Genomic DNA, 17,315 nt, shown 5'->3' on the forward strand with positions numbered 1-17,315 from the left:
CTCTGTAGGAGAGATGGAAGGTGAAGGATTTAAAGTAACCAATGGCCACACACATTTATTATTAGAAAGATAGGAATAAAAACCAATCTAAAACTGTACTTGAAATGCCAACCCAATGCTTAAGATATTCAATTAAAATGACATGGTCAACTGTATCAAAAGCTGCAATAAGATCTAAAAGCAATAAAGATGTTTGGCCATTGTCAGCTGCCAAAAGAATACCATTAAGAACTCTAAGAGGTGCAGTCTCAGTGCTATGACCTGCCATAAAACCTGACTGAAATTTATCACATTGCGTTGCCATTCATATGATCGATGAGCTGCCCAGCAACTATTTTTTCCAAGACCTTAGCCAGGAGGGGAAGTTCAGATATTGGGTGGAAGTTATTTAAAAGAGATGGATGGACCCTAACCCTAACCCTAACTCAAGAGATGGCTTTTTGAGAAGTGGTTGAACTGTAGCAGATTAAAAAATACTCAGGTGTTAGTGCTACAGTAAAGCTTTAGAAAAGCACTGGACTGGATTCTCTCCTCTACTCCAATGTTTTTAAAGACTAAAGTCATTAATCATGAGATGAGTGGGATGAGGCCAATGATTCTGGTTAGGCTTTATGCCCTGAACAAATAGTACCTCCACAAACTCGTCTGTATGTACAGGCATACAGTGGTCCTTCGATTAAGACCACTGAGCTGAAGCCACTGGTGTGACCTCAACTGTGATTTCACTTAAGGTCGCCCTGCATGTCCAAACTCTGATCACAATCCCCACCTTGGCACCATCTGCAACTGTGCTTGACCGCACATGCAATCTATGAGTATAACGTTACCTTTATGCTCCAACCCCTAGCTCAGCGTATATCCCTGTTCTGTGGTACATGCCCTACTTCAGGCACTGCTGCCTCTTTATTTATCCCACCTCTCTCTCTCTCTCTCCTCCTTGTTCTTCAGTTCAAATACAAACTCTGAACCTGTCACTCAGTATGTGCACTGCAAATCTGTGTGCATAGTCTATCTGTGTGTGTGTGTGTGTGTGTGTGTGTGTGTGTGTGTGTTACTGGGCCTGTTATTTTCAGAAGTGGTGGACCAAAAGACTTTTCCTATTTACACAACAAAGACACAGCAGAAATCCGTGAGAGAGTGAAAGAGACAGTTAAAAACAGAACAGAAAGTGAGACACACACACACACACACACAGAAATTCAACCTATCAACATGTAATTGCTCATTTGCATTAGAAAAAAATCTAAGTACTCACATCTGGCTTCTATGATTTCTTTCTTACCAGGAGAAAAAAATTAAAACCTCCATTAATTATGGTGGGACAAGGATTTTACACCAGACAAAGATCATCTAGAACCTGGTGTGAAAAGCCATTCTTATAATAATTCTGGCAATAATTACATCAATCTCAGATTGAGTGTGGCACCCTCCAGTATAGGCACAAAGCTGTGCTTTACTGAGCTGCTCTTACTAAGCAGAAGACAGTCAAGTCAGTCGATTTGTGGTGTGTCGTTTCTGTTTCTGTCTAGCATGGGTAACACTGAGTTGTATGTCAGTTGCATTAATGTGTTTTTTTAATGAATGTTTAACAGTAAGTGTTTCAACAGTCCAAAATTTCTTTTTAATTAATCTATTAGCAAAAAACAATGTTTCCTCATGACTTCTGCACAGGCAGCAGTTCCTGCTGAATTGACTGCTTTGTCTTCTAAATGCCTCCCTCACCGGGATACAGATATTGACTATCAAGATGTGCTGCCGGATTCGCCCTTTGAGCAACAAAAAAAGACATAATCATCATGGTGAACAGAGATTCTGTTGAGACAATAATGAACATGAGGAATATTGTAAGTGTGGAGCTTAAAGTGTCTTAAAAACCACTGCACAGCAAAATGTTAAGAGTCTTTAATGTCAAGGCCAAATATTTCATAAGCTTTGACTCATCTCTTAAACGCCATTCCTTTTTCAGTCACACCTGAGTACATTGGTACAGCTCCATTAACAAGTAATATTTCCAATTTCAAGTTTCCATCCAAATGTAGTGCAAATTTTAACCAAATTTCCAGGAAATCTGCAAAAGAAAATGCTAATTAATGTACCCACTACTATGTGAATATTAGGAGTTAGACACATTAAGATAAACAGTTGTTAGTACTCATTTTCCCATCTGGTGCCATTAAACCATTGCAGAGGAAGAGCGCCACTACAACACCTCAAACAATGGCAAATCATGGATGTGGCAAACCATGTGGAAAACATGATGGAAATATGGCCTTTATGTTTGTTTCATGTGTTAATTTGAGGAACTTTACAGTCTCCTCATCGGTTAACACAGATCTGATGTATTCATCTTTTGTCTTTTCAATGGAGTGGAAACTTGAGTGATGTTTAAGTCATATGCTTCATTTATGTCATGATTAATTCGCTAAGTCTGTTTCCATTGCACTTTTTCACATTTTGTTTTTATCAATACACCTTTCAATACACACTTTTTTAAAGGGTTTTTTTCCCCAAATTGAAACTGTGCATAAAAACAGATGGATGGAGACGCACTTAATGATTCCCTGTAATGTGAAACAGTTACTAGAATTGTGAATCCCACAGGAAATTAACTCTACAGATTGCAGCTCTATGCGGCTCTTAGCCACTTTCAGCTCATTTTTGGTGTGTCAGGCTGTATGGTTGAGTCAAAACAGCTCAAATGTTTGTTGCTGTGAGTTTGTTTTGTAGAAGAAATAAATTGATTTAGCTTTAAAGTAATACCTTAGTAACCCTGAATAACAGTAAAATTCTTACTCTGAAGGCAACACAATCTGGGCCGCTGACTATCGAAGGAATGGTCAACCCTGATGTGGGGACCCTTTAAATATTTACCAGGTGGACTCTCGACAAGCAGTTTTATGATGGCAAGAGATTTGCTTCAGACAGAGAGCATCAGCAGATGTCAGGGTGAATCATCTAATCATCAATAAAACATAGCAAAGCAATGCTTTAAAAACCTCTACGGTCCATCCTGTCTGACTCAGTATATCTGTGGTGATGTCCCACTCTGGTCCACCAGAGCAAAATCACAGCGTAATTGACTGGCTGGGTAGAACACACAGAGGACACTCATGCACACATGCATGTACGCAGAAGAACACACAGATAGAATCCTTTACAGATTACCAAAAGATTCAAATACAAGAGAGAAATACCTGATTGAAGTTCCTGTGATCACACCACATCTCTCTCTTTAGTCAAATTCACACACACCTATAAAGCAAAAAGAGATCAACCGTAAGCCTTCCGATGTACATTATGTTTGTCACTTCATTACATCTTTGATAGAAACAAATACAGAAGCACACAATGGGTGAGAGAACAAATGCAAAAATTATCTAATCACTATTTTGTGAATGAGTGTAATTCATAATACCTTTCCCAAATAATCTTCTTTCGATCTCCCACACTTCTGTGCAGTGATGCATATGGTAACTGCCCTACAAAAATCTCAGTTTGTCTAATGCAAAGTCTTATACTAGATGAGATCTTGAATTATGGTGGACTCTGAATGAGCTACATATATTTCTGTCACCTTTATCATAATTATTAGCTTAGCTGGAAAATAGACATAATCGGTCTGGTTGATTTGTCTGATTTTAGGGACCAAGGCAATCTTTTATGTTTATCCTATAATATTCTAACAATATACTATAGATCACTCTGAAGCTCAGTTTTACAGGCATTTTGTTTTAGAGACTCAATACAGTGGACACTGTAAGAACTTCACTGTGTGAAATTTCACTCTGTTGTGTACAGTGAGTGTGAAGGTTCCTGCTACAGTGCTTGATCAGATTACATTTTGCAGCATTGTGCATCATAAGATTTGAATTGGATTCAGTTTTAAACAACTGAGTTATGCACCTTCAATTTTGTTGTTATGAAGATGAATGGCACTGGTAAACACCTACTTGAGTGTGTTTATCAGTATATTAGAATGCATACATGTCTGACATGCATATCATCACCATTTCTCAATAAACACAAGGGGAGGAATTTTTATTTATTTATTTTGGAGCTTATTGTCTCCAAGATCATTCTGTCTTTGTGTACAATGAACTCTACCTTGATGTTGACCTTAATCTGTGCATAACAGCATAAAATCCAATATTTCTATGCCTAGTTGTCATAGTGCTATCTAGCCTTGCTTAACACAAAAGGTGGAAAACTTAGGTCCATCAACACTGAAACAATACACTTTTAAACAACTCCATAACTTTCCTATTAACTCATAATTAACAAATACAGACATAGAAAATCCTGTTTTTAGGAGCAGTTAGTGTTTGAGCTAGTGTTACTTCTTGATCAACAACTGCTCGGCACAGTGACTGCATGTAGCCTGCAGCAGTCCTGTAGTCTAGTGAGATTGCCAGCTACAGTCACTTCCTTGCTAGCTAGTATGATCCAATGTATAATACAATTGGGGATAGTTTTGGAAATGTTGGAAGGAAAATTGTGAGGCTAACTGTTTCACTCAGCTTACAATCTTTATGATAAACTAGGCTAAGCAGCCCTGATTAAACACAGTCATGCACTTAACTGGTGGCTTTATAATTTTAATCATATTGTTGCAGACTAACTTCTGGCCACAAGTGGCAGCGCTTGGGCACACTATTACTGAGCAACACTGAGGTCTTTTCTTCTACAAGGTTTACTTGACCATGAGACATTCATGGTTAGCATGAATCCTCTAGTGATCTCCACACCGTTCCCTGGTACCACCAGTAGGCCAAAGTTTTCACTTCCTCTCTGAAATATATTGACATCTCCTAGATCAATTTGCACAAAATGTGGTACAGACATTGAGTAAAATTTCTCAATAACATTTGGATGGACTGCCATGGTACAGACACCTTGGTACCCATAAGATGAATTAAGTGATAACTTTGGTGATCCAATTAATTTGTGACCAAATACTTAAAAAACTAATAACTTTTTCAGCTTCAGCTCCAATTTGTGTTGTGTGCAAAGTAGCAAATTTTAGCATCTGAACATGCTAGACTGGAAAGTTGAACATAGTAAAGCTTACCTTCAGCATATTTGCATGCTGATGTTGGCATTTAGCTCAAAGCACTGCTGAGCCTCATAGAGCTGCTAGCATGGCTGAAGACTGTTAGGGGTATTTACAAAGCATGTCAAAAATGACTGTCAGGTGCACAAACTTTTGTGTCACCACTTTTTAAAATTTTTTTTACTAAGACGTACTAATGTAAATAAGCTCAACCATAGTTCATCTGATTTGCCACTAAGTAAAAGCTGATGCTGGGCTGTTTTGACGTGTGTTGTGCATGTCTGGAAGGCAGGGGAGTGCAAACAAAAGTGTTTTCTGTTGATGAACTTGGAAAACAAATTGAAGAGAAGACACTTTTGGAGGAGGAACCTGAGGGAAACAGACAGGTAAAGACTCTTTGTAATGACTCTTTCAAACTCTCTCTCTCTCACTGTCTCTCTCTGCTCTAGTCTCTCCCCTTCTGTGTGTGTCTGCTAATTACAGTGCAGCAGACTTCACACCTGCTTTTCCCAGATGTTAAAATTCGGATTTCCTCTGCAGTGGTCAGTCTGCAGTGATAAATCAGATGCAGCAGCTATTTCTATATCTTCCATTCTCTTCTCCCATATTTTGCACCTCTAAATAGAAATGCTTATCAATACATGAGCCCAAATATGCAATTTTTAACAATGTCACTTTCTTCTATTTTACTGACACAAAAGCTTGGTGTGGTCCTTTAGCAAATAAGGAGAAACACAATTTGGCTGTTCAGCCCCTAAAAAGGGGCAGCAAATCCTTAGTAAATACCCCCTAGTCTTGTTTGTCACACCTGCTTAACATTGTTTTCCTGCATAGAGTTGCTAAGAAGATTTCATTCCATATAAACAGTTTGTTTTTTCACATTTTTTTCACAGTGTCTGTGTCTGACTGAAATCTCATGCAGGACTAATATACAAAGCTATGTTAAACATATCCAGGACAAAATCTGTGTTTGAAAGAGAAGAAACAGATATGAACCTACTCATCCAACCAGCTAAACTGGCAAGATATCATGTGTTCTATTATTAGCAGGAAAAACTTATTTAGTCAAATCTAAATATCCCTTACAATTTACAAGGCTCACATTAATATCACTTGTGTCATGTCAAGACAATTAGAAATAGTATGTAATCATCGAACTAGTTCTCAAATAAATGCCTTTATGCCAGTCTCTAATACCTTCTACAGATAAATTTCAGTATGGGCTCGACAATAGAGAGCTTAAAGATCCCCTTCAGACATGTTTTAAGATGTATATAAAATACTCTACTTTGAATAATAATTTGTGTCTTGTAGGGTGAAAAAAAATCAATCAATCATCTTGTTAAAATCCTTAACATGACATCTACTCCTTCTTCCTCATTAAAAATGACAGAATCTATAAATATGAAAATGTATTTCATATCAAAAGTTTTCCTGCTGGACCCAAGATGTATCCTAGTTCACTGTAAAGTCCATTCTTAGTGTTTGTGTACTGGAGGTTTCAAGTTTCCACCTCACACTTGTGTAAGTTGAATATTGAACTTGGATTGGCCTTTACAAACTATTTGTGATGTCATAAATTATGCTCATAGGCCCACCCATTAAAATTGGACTTTCAATGAGAAACTTTCCACTTTCAGCAGATGAATGTGAAAACATCCTTCCATTGTTAAACACACAGCATTCTGCACAGTGAAGCTCAAATATTCAACTGTAGAAGAAAAACATATCTTTGAATGGAGTGGTACTCTAAGAATTCAGGCAAGTCTACCTGCATGGGGAGACATTAACGATTGTTCACCGCATCAGAGTAATCAAACAAATGAAACAGCTATTTGACAAAACTGCAGAATCCCACTGAGAATGAAGCCGTCTTCTACCCACATGCTGCACAAAGTGCTTCACAAACATCACTGCAGGTATTCATATGCAGATAAAAGGCTAATGTGATACATATGGTATTTCTACACAGATATTAACTCAAATACTAATATCATTGATGAAAATAAATATGAAATGTCAAGCTGTCATTACAAATCCCTGTGTGGAATCAGTCATGTCACAATGAAGAAGGCGAAGGTATTTGCTTGCATTGAAAGTAGTTGATTGAGGGTGAATTATAGAGTGTGTCCTATGAGAAAGACTGACTCAAGAAACGCAGCAAGGGCCACATAATTGAACACCATGCAGTGTCGGCATCACACATAGCGTGTGTGAATATGACAGAAAAAGACAGACACACAAAAGAAAAGAGGATATTGGAGGGGAGAGAGGCCGTATCAGATTTCAGAGTGTGGTGTATACAGCATAATATGAGTAACTGTGAGGTAGCTTCAAGGAAACGTGGGAGTGGATAAACACACGTCTCAGATGCTTCAGCAGATGATAGTATATGCCCCAGTCACGGATTGCTTCCCAAAGCACTCATTTTGCTTCATTTCCCGTTCCAGCCTTTAGTAATGAATAGCATTCATCACTGCATGGACGTGTCTGTGCTGCATGCAAGCATAAAAGACAAGAGACAAATACAGGAGTGGGAAGACAAAGACAATGGAAGGACGAGTGATTGTATTTCTCCTATACGCTGACATGCCTGACTAATGAAATGCTTTAACTCAATTATTATAGTCAATAGGGTCTTGACGTGCAAATCTTCTGGTGTCTATAATTACACCCTGATAGTTCCATGCACATCTTGTCAAGAAATGGACAGTTGTCAAGGTTTGACAATCAGAGCGACAGAGAAAGATAGGCATGTTCTCTGAAAATGAGTCATTGCGTTGATCAACCATGCTGTGCTGATGTGACTGGTGACGGCTTGGAGGATAAAGGTTCTGTGCAGCCATTGTTGCTGTCACCGCATGCTGACAATACTTCTGATGCTGCCTCCTCCCCTCTCTACCCCCTGTGGTCCCGAGGACAAGATTCTGCTGCGCTGCACTGTGCCATGCAGTTTCAGTCTGGATTTCCCTATGAGCTTAACAGGGAGTGTAGCCCTCTCATTGTTTAGCACTTCAAAGGAAACAAGAGAAAAGAGAAGGGAGCAACAGAGAGAGAGAGAGAGAGAGAGAGAGAGAGAGAGAGAGAGAGAGAGAGAGAGAGAGAGAGAGAGAGAGAGAGAGAGAGAGAGAGAGAGAGAGAGAGAGAGAGAGAGAGAGAGAGAGAGAGAGAGAGAGGGGGAGAGAAATGGAAAAGATAGACACAGGGTGAGAAAGGGAACATGAAAAAGGCAAAGGCAGAGGGGAAGCAGCAAAGGAACAGAGCAAGAGTGGGAAGGAAAACATGAGTTAAATAAGAAGTCAGGAGATGGACAAAGTTTGAATGTGAATAGTTGCTTTCACAGCAGCTAAACTGCCAAGTGCGACATTCAGTATGTCTATCCAAAAGACAAATATTATACATCAGGACACAGGAAAGGTTTATTGGGTTATATTGAAGCTTCAAGTACTGATATGATTTATTTAGGGAGTACAAGCTGAGCGCTTCCTTAAATCTTATATTTTTAACATTTTGCCAAATAACAAGGACAAAGAAATCCCATCTGATGTTTTGTTTTTGCACATAAACCAATATATCTAAAGTGCCCAGCATTTCTGTTAAGACCATATGGTGAATCTCTCTGCCTTCAAAATGTGCATCTAACAGACACACATGAGAGTGATATTGATCTTCTCATCTAATTCTACGCCAGAAAGTGAATAAGCACATTCCCCAAATTGTTGAACTCGTCCTTTACAGGAAAACACTTATCCACTGCTTGGCGGAGAGTTTAGTAAGGCTGACACAATTTTCCTATCTGCTTGTTTAATATAAAGCTACACGCCAGCAGCCGATTAGCTTAGCTTAGCACAAACACTGGAATGTTGTGGTAGTGTAAAATCCGAAGTGTAAAAATTACAGTTTTCTGTTTTACGGGGGGGGGGGGGGATTATTTCTTGGCTCTGAGCAGTTGCCAGGCAACCAGTGGAGATTCCAGGAAGTTACAAGATATAATCTGTTAGTGAGCTTCCCCCTGTTTCAAGTCTTTGTGCTAAGCTATGCTAACTGGCTGCTTGCTGTAGTCTTATAGATCATTGTCACATTAGCAAGGAAAAGAACTGCATCAACTCACCAGTCCAACGTCCAAGTAGTTTGTTCTGGAGAGGACAAAAGGGCGGTCATTGCACTAAACGTGTGTGTGTGTGTGTGTGTGTGTGTGTGTTAAAAAAAAAACCATGCTAAGTAGAACAGAAAGGACATCACTTCAGTGGAAATATCTGCTTTGTGGAGATAATGAAGAATTATGAGGTGCATGAACTTCAACCCCCCGCCGCTCTACCACACTCTTAATTACCTGTCTCACAGTCTGGCAGTTGTGACAATGAGAGGGCATTAGTTAAGAAAGAACAGCACATCTGCATATAATTGCAATTCACTAAGGACTCTTACATCCACAATCCAACCTGAATTTGATGTCTTTTCTCAAGGGCATTTTGAAATAAACAGTTACTTAAAAGGGCATGTTCATGTTGCTTTAAAGAGACACAAAACATACAGGGATCAAGAACTAAAAAAGATTCATGGCAATAATGGCACTTGTTAAAAGCCATAACATTTTTCTGTAAAAACTGATTTTAACATATTTTTAAACATAACAAGAGAGGGTAAAGATTCCAAGTTAAGTATGCCTTGCAGCTCATTCCAAGATTGCGGGGCGTGAAAGGAAAAGGCAGATTTACCCAGCCCTGTTTGAGTGGTTGGGAATATGAGGAGAATTTTGTCTGATGATCTAGTGTTATAGCTACTGGAGTAATATTTCAGTAAACTGGATATGTACTGCGGTAGTTTACCCAGTAAAGTTTTTACAATAAAAATTAACATATGGCTTTTTCACACAGTGAAGTCCATTGAACCATCTCATATACACATTGATGTGTATGTACACTTGCACCAGTTACAAACCGCAAGGCAGCATTATAGACTACATCCAGATTTTTCAAAAGAGATGAAGATGCATGCATATAAATTATATCACCATAGTCTAATGCTGACAAAAAGGTACTTTGGACTAATCTTTTTCTAGCAGTGAAAGTTTTTTTTAGAAGGCTATTATTATGGACACCAAAGTTAAACCGCTCTAGATGAGTGCCACCTAGTGTTAAGACTGTACAATCATTGAGTGACGAACAGGAACCTGTAAAGATCATAAATTAGGCCTTTTTAGAGTTTAAAACCAATTTTAACTTAACAAGTGAAATCTGCAATAAGTTCAAATCAGTCTGTAGGGAATCCATTGCCAACTTTAAAGATGGTGCCACGTTATAAATAATGGTGTCATCTGCAAAGAGGTGTACCTTTGCTAGATATAATCCTACACCAAGATCATTTATATAAATAGAAAATAAAATGCTCCCAAGATAGATCCACAAGGAACATCCGTCTTCACAGTTAGAGGTGCAGAGTTATAATTTTTTATGGACACATACTGAGTTCTCCCAGTCAGAAAATCAATTCAGCACAGGGTAACTAAAGCCTATTTGTTTGAGTCTTTGCAGAAGAAGGCCATGATCCACTGAATCAAACGGTTTGGATAGATCAATGAAAAGTACGGCACATAATTTTTTATCATCCAGAGCAGTAATAATACCCTTTGTAACTGATAGGCTGCAAATAATAGTGCTATGCCCTTGTCTAACTGACTTGACTTAAAATACTATTATCAGACAAAAAGTGTTTTAGCTGTTCGTTTACAAAGGATTCAAATACTTAAGCTGCAACAGACAGTCTGGAAATAGGGCCATAATTATCCAGGGCAGAGGGCTCTCCACCTTTCAATAAAGGAAAGACAAACGCTGACTTCCAGGAGCTAGGAATCTAACCACTGCTTAGACTAAGATTAAAAATGTAGGCAATGGGTCTGGCAATCAGATCTGCAGCTGTCTTTAAAAAATAAGGCTCAATTTGGTCAGGACCAGGAGACATTTTACAATCAAGACTTGATAGAGCCTTGTAAACTTGAGTGGGAGAAATGGGGAAAACTTTAAAACTGTTTCCAGGGCAATTTAAGGTGGTGGCTACACTGTCTTTAACATCTACAAGGAGATTTAAGAGAGTGGCTCAATCTGTGTTGATAAAATGTTAATTAAACACATCTGCTATGTTATGTTTATCCTTAATTTTGCTTTGATTTACCTTTAAAAGATCAGGAAGAGTAAAGGGTGTCATAGACCCTGATGAAGATTTAATCAACTTCCAAAATGGGATCACTGAGGTTATATTTATTAAGTTAAGGTTGTACTCACTTTTTGCATTTTTCTAAATTCAGTTTAATTAATTTGTTACTTAACGCCTTATTCTGTACCCAGTCTCTGGCATCATTACCTCTCTTAGCTTTGGCCCATGCCTTATCTCTTTTTCTGATAGAGGATGAGATAGATTCATTAAACCATGGGTTGTTTTTACCACTGACTGTAAATCTTCTCAGAGGTGCATGCTTATTAATTAGGGCTAAGAAGGGTTTTTTCAAATAATTCCACACCAAGTCAACGTCCGCCATTTCACAGACAAGGTCCAAGTCACTATTATACAAATCATGCAGAAAGGCTTGTTTATTCAAATGTTTATAATTTCTCCTAAAAATGTAACAGGGTTTAGTCTTAGGTAGTCTGCAGTTTCTAACACAGCAACAGTTCATTGATCACTGACAATCATTACTGAATATTCCAACTACAGATGTGGAGAATTTGAAGAATAACATCAAGCAATGAAGACTTATCCAGGTTTTTTGAGTTGGAGAGTTAAGTAATTGTGACAGATTTAGAGCGTTGCAGATGTCCTTAAGTGAGTTTGAGGATGTTGAGAGCCAGTCCTAATTTAAATCTCCAAATAAAACATACTCCTTGTCTGATAACTTATGTAAGAAGTCTGAAAGCAGTCTTACAGCTTTATGTGAGGCCAATGATGGGCAATAGCATCCTACTCCTGTAAGATCGGCACCATCGGGAAGATGTAACTTAATTACAGACAGTTCAAAGCACTTACTGATCGATTCAATGCAGAACAGTTCAATGTTGCTTTAGCAAGGATCACTACTTGTTTGTGCGATCTGTCCTGTAGACATTATATCCATCAATATCCTGAGAAATATTTTTTAAAAGCTAAGATTAAAGGACTTGGTTCTGTAAGAAAACAAAGTTGTGTAACCAGGATACAGAAAGTTGCAACCTTAAGATTCTCAGCCACACACGAAGAGCTATTGACTTGAAAAATAATCTTCAGAAAAAGGACATATGAGGAATAATTATGTGACTCATCTTTACTGAGCCTCCTTGTGTGTGCCTTGCAGCTTTGGTCATGTTTACATAGAAGCACTAACTCAAACAGCTTTATGGTAAATCCCTATACAAGCTTAAAGTATGCATATTAATTCTTGCATTACTCTTTCCACATCTGCCCTCAGTTAAAAGGCTCGTCTATCTGCAGACTTTGAGGGGGAGAGATGAAGCAGCAGTGCACAACAAAGAAACAGTCCATGTCTATAGAAGGAAGAAATGCAGCTGAAAAAAAGAATCTACTGTAAGAGCAGTGTGTGTTTGTGTGTATAATATCAGGGATCAGATCAGGAAGAGCATCTCTACAGTTCAGGCTGTGAATGTGTGTTTATATCTTCAGGGACAGCACTATTTTATAATTGTAATTGCAGTATGTACTGTACTGCTCTGGCTCTTAAGAGCCCTGCATGAGATAAACACTGTAAATTCAAAGTCACAAGCATAAGTCATTTCATAAGCATGAACAAGCTGGAGGGTGCTGCATTTCCATATCCTATACCAAGAAGTGGGTTAGTGATTTTCTAAATGTTCTGGCTAAGGTAATGCATGAATTCAATATTATTTTCAGTCATTGTTTCCAGTATTAAAAACCTTACTGGTACTACTGTACCAGCACTCTGAAGTTTTTAATGTTAACAGTTCACTCAATCCAACCATGCATATCCCTCTACATCAACATAAGGTAATTTCTTTTCAGGGGTTGATCCTCTCAAGCAGCATTCACACACTTCTCCTTGGCTAGGATTGGAAGACTAAGAAACTCCAACTGTGGCCCTAACCCAAGCCTGGGTGTGTGAGGTAGTGTTCAGGGTGAAAGAGGACTTGTTACCTTATCAGTACCTTTCTTAAGCTTTAAAAACATATTTACTGGCAAAGATTATGCCAGTAGGGTTTTTCTTTTTGGTTGCAATTAGGGATTTATTATGTTTGGGTGATGCAGGTGAAAATGTTTAAACAGCAAAGCTACCTGTGCATAGCATAACAGTAATGTGTATCCGTTCTTCTTGACAATACACTGAGTGAAGTTATTCCAGGACTGCAGTAACTTCAATTACTAGACCAGATAATGTTGCACAGGAACAGTGACTGAACATCTGGGCTGTGTGTGTGCTTTTAAGCCTGGAGGTTATCATGCGTTTGATCGTGTGTGTATGTCCGCATGTGTATCTGTCTGCAGCTAATCATGCATACTACTGGACGCATCAGCCTAATATTTTTTGTACACATTTGTGACTGTATGCTCATGGACCTCTTGTGGTTGTGGTGATTAACAATTTTTGAAAAACCTATTTTATAACACCTATCATAAAGCTTAGACTTTTCATCTTTTCAGCAGTATTCACCATTTAATGATACGCGTTCCAACATAGCAAGAGACATTTCTGTCAGTTGGATAGGCTGAAAACAAGGCTTACCTAGTCTGTTGCAGGACACATTTTGGCCTTTGTGGTGGCTCAAAAACTGACATCCATAGAAAAGTTTGGTCTTGAAGCGGAGCATTTACAGATTAATTCCACACCTGATATGTTATGATCCCCTAAAGTTAGGCATGATACAAGATGAATAAATCCCCATTTTTGTTATCTTCACTGCCATTTTGACTGTAGACACCTGGCGGAGATCTGTACTCTACTGAGTGCACTCTTCTAGTTGTCAGTGTTTTAGAGTGGGAAGCAAGTGAGGGATTATGTCCTGACACTGCACTAGCAATTCTAGCAACAACTGATGGTTAGATGTGGCATCTTCAAAGAGTTTGGGATCTGGGGAGTATAATAAGAAACTGCACACAGCGTTAGCAATAAAAGGCACTGCAGTAGAAGGGGATTACATCTCACCAAGCTAGGTGGAAAAGCCCCTCTGTTGATTTGCTCATTATGCATTCAGAAATTGGTACACCTTATTTTTATGTATTTCTCTGATAAAACAAACATGCTATGGATGTAATAGGTATGAAATCAATAACATACAACTTCAAAAAACATTTATGAGTCTGGTTTAGTCAGAAAGTGGTTTGTGACAGTTTCACTTCTCAGTACAATATTTTAAATGTGACCTGTTTTTCTGTGCACCTGTAAACTAATGAAGAATATACTGTCAGCAATGTTAGTTCATACAGTTTGTTAGTGGTGGCTTACTGTATGATAGCAGTTATCACAATGAAACATTTTTTTAAAATAACTCACACCTGTACACATATGCATGTAATGTGACATCTGACTTCATGGGATCATTTATCAGCACTGTCAGTACAGGGTGCTAAAAGCAGCCACCCTTTATGAATTCATTCTGCATGTGACTCACAGTCTGACAGCAATGGACCTGTGGTGGTAACCATTAAGCTGAGACATTCCTTATTATTAACACATGTCATGGCTGATGTGCTTTAATGGACAGTAAAAGCCATAGAGACACTTACTAGTTAGAAAACAGCCACACTCAAACTGCCACTTTGGAAAAGAAGTGTGGATAGATTCCCTAAATGAGAGACAGTAAGACAGAGAGATAGAAGGAGACACAGATCTTTTCATTTAGTCTTGGAAATTACAGCCAATGCCATTAAGCCCAATAGTCAGAGTAAAAAGACTAATGCAATCTATTGAGTTTTATCTTATCTCTCTTGGCACAGCGATGATCAATGATGGCTGTTTTCCAAAGTCTACAGAACACATTTCGAGGGCTCTGGTTTGAGGTGAAGGTCTCAAGCCCTTGCTGCCTTCAAGATTACATCATGCCATTCTATAACTGTATATAAAGGGTCAAGGAAGCAACTCCAGTGCAGTCTGTGAGCTTGCATTAGACCTGTAACAACTTAGAATTGCCTTCAAACTGTGAACCATTGCTTGAGAGGAAGAAAAGGTAGCGCTGCCCTGAGCAGCAATAGCAGAGATGAGCCAGGCTGAAAGCTGCTGTATTTTTCACTGTAGGACTGTCAATATGTCACTTTATTAAGTTTTATTGTTTCAGGTGAAAAAGTAACCATATAGATTCCCAATATGTGGTCAGTTCATTCAAACGCCTGTTTGGAAAGTTGCACCGATGTTGTCGGAGCAGCCAGCTGCTGCTGCAGACTCTGTAGCATTTTGTTGACAATATATATATATATATATGTTGACAATGACGCACAGATTCACTGTAAACAGTAAGGTTTATGCTATATTCAGTGAGTGATAATGGTGGTAGGGTGATGCGTTTGGGGGAAGGATGGGGTGGGGGGGGGGTATGCTGCACCTATTTTTTTTTGATCAGATGGCCAATTCTTACACATTGCACCTTTAACAATGAGAGAGATGAATGTACTGTTATAATACCAGTGCTGTTTTGGGGCGCTATTACCATGCTTTGTTTTCTGTTCTTGCCTGAAGGTGGCGCTAAGGTACTGTGGGGTGGTCGGTGGATGCAGCGAGCTGCTCAGGCGGTCGCATGTTCATCATAGTTAGCTAACTTTTTCTCTTCGTTTTGTTTTCATTTTTCACCGGAGATACTGTATATTTCCCCACAGTGTTCTGTGCTACACAACATACTCACAGAGCTGCTAGCATGGCTGTAGATTAGGACCATATTATTGTGGACATGCAACAACTGGCGCAAGCAGCACTTTGACAGTTTATTATTTTCTGGACCTTGAAATCTCAATACAATGAGGCAATTCAATGCCAGTTGTTTGGTATTTTGGTGAAAATGAGGTCTTGGAGGTTGTGCTGAAAATATAAATCTTAGAATCATGTCTTTTCTGGCCCAATGTCACAAATCCAATTTGATGAATTTGGCCAAAAGAGCAAACTAAATACTTGAGGCAAATGTGCAGCAAAAATGGAATGATGATTTAAAAGGTAAATAAACAATTATAATTAAACACTCTACAACCAGTAGATGTGTTTAAATCTGCATCAGTAACAAAAATATAATTTAATGTGGTTAAAGCAGGAACATCGGTGCATTAAATCCCTGCAGCCATCCAAAGGCAGCAGGACAAATAAGGCAATAAATCTGCAACCCCCAATTTGAGCGCAGCATTACACACGGCTGTTCACTATGTTCACTTTGAATGAATCATGTGCAAACGACACCAAAATAACCCCACACACACTTCTACACACATCATACTGGTCGGGTATAACTCAGTATTATACCCAACCAGTTAAACCAGGGCTCATTAATTCTTTGCATCATAGCCTCCTTTCCAACCTTTTTTTAAAGTGTGTTTTGTTCATGAAATGTATCACGTATACAGACTCTGCTGTCACATTTTACATGATGTGACCATTTACAAAGTGAGATACAGTAGAATTATTGCTGACTTCTTCAACCTCTTAAATACACATACCATACCATACCACATATGCAAAAATTTAAAAAAATGAATGAATAAACTATCCTAATCAGGTTATGCTTACTCATATTATGTCTTTAATTCAAATAAGATCACCTGATGAAGATATTAACATGACAGCTGCAGTAATCAGCATAAGCATCACCTTACATTAGGTATAATTCAATTATTTGAATGTCCCTTTTATGAACAAATGAATGTTCATTTGAATTGCTTGTGGGCCCATTTGAAAAGTATTTGAAAGGAATTTTCAATAACAATAGGGCTGAGATTATCACTTACAGGATAGTGATTATGTTAGTAGTAATTATCGTTGACCTTACTTTTCAAGGAATGAAAGGACTGTGCTGAAAAAGCTTAATACAACATGACAAAGCCTACATCACTGAGAGGAATCCTTATGTTAGTGTGCCCATTTTCTGTCTACACCCTGTAGTTTCATGCCAAAACAAGACCTCGATCTGACCTGCTGCTAAATAAAACAGACACAGCCTTTAGGTGTTCATGTGTTGCACTGCCCTATTCTGGTAAACTAGTAGAATCAAATCTGTGCTTGATGTGTTTGAGCATTGCATTGTGTAACATTTAACATACAAGAGTTTCATGTAAAAATGTCTAGGGCAAT

The 17,315-nt window shown here is 38.5% G+C and overlaps 1 protein-coding gene across 3 annotated transcripts in view; it reads right to left on the reverse strand.

Annotated features, from left to right (window-relative positions):
- The window catches only part of LOC121911392 (protocadherin-15-like), a 236,575-nt gene that overhangs the window by 196,590 nt on the left and 22,670 nt on the right, over positions 1-17,315 (reverse strand). Inside the window, exons 2-3 of one of the 3 annotated variants that reach the window (XM_042432808.1) lie at positions 9,162-9,186; positions 3,195-3,252 (exon numbers count right to left, since the gene is read on the reverse strand). The gene's annotated coding sequence lies outside the window, so the exon portion shown is untranslated. Of the gene's footprint in view, positions 1-3,194; positions 3,253-9,161; positions 9,187-12,070; positions 12,090-17,315 lie in introns of those variants that run through there. The other 2 variants (XM_042432809.1, XM_042432807.1) reach the window with 2 other exon arrangements.

Source organism: Thunnus maccoyii, chromosome 14, assembly GCF_910596095.1.
Source record: "Thunnus maccoyii chromosome 14, fThuMac1.1, whole genome shotgun sequence".
Classification (NCBI taxonomy): Eukaryota; Metazoa; Chordata; class Actinopteri; order Scombriformes; family Scombridae; genus Thunnus; species Thunnus maccoyii.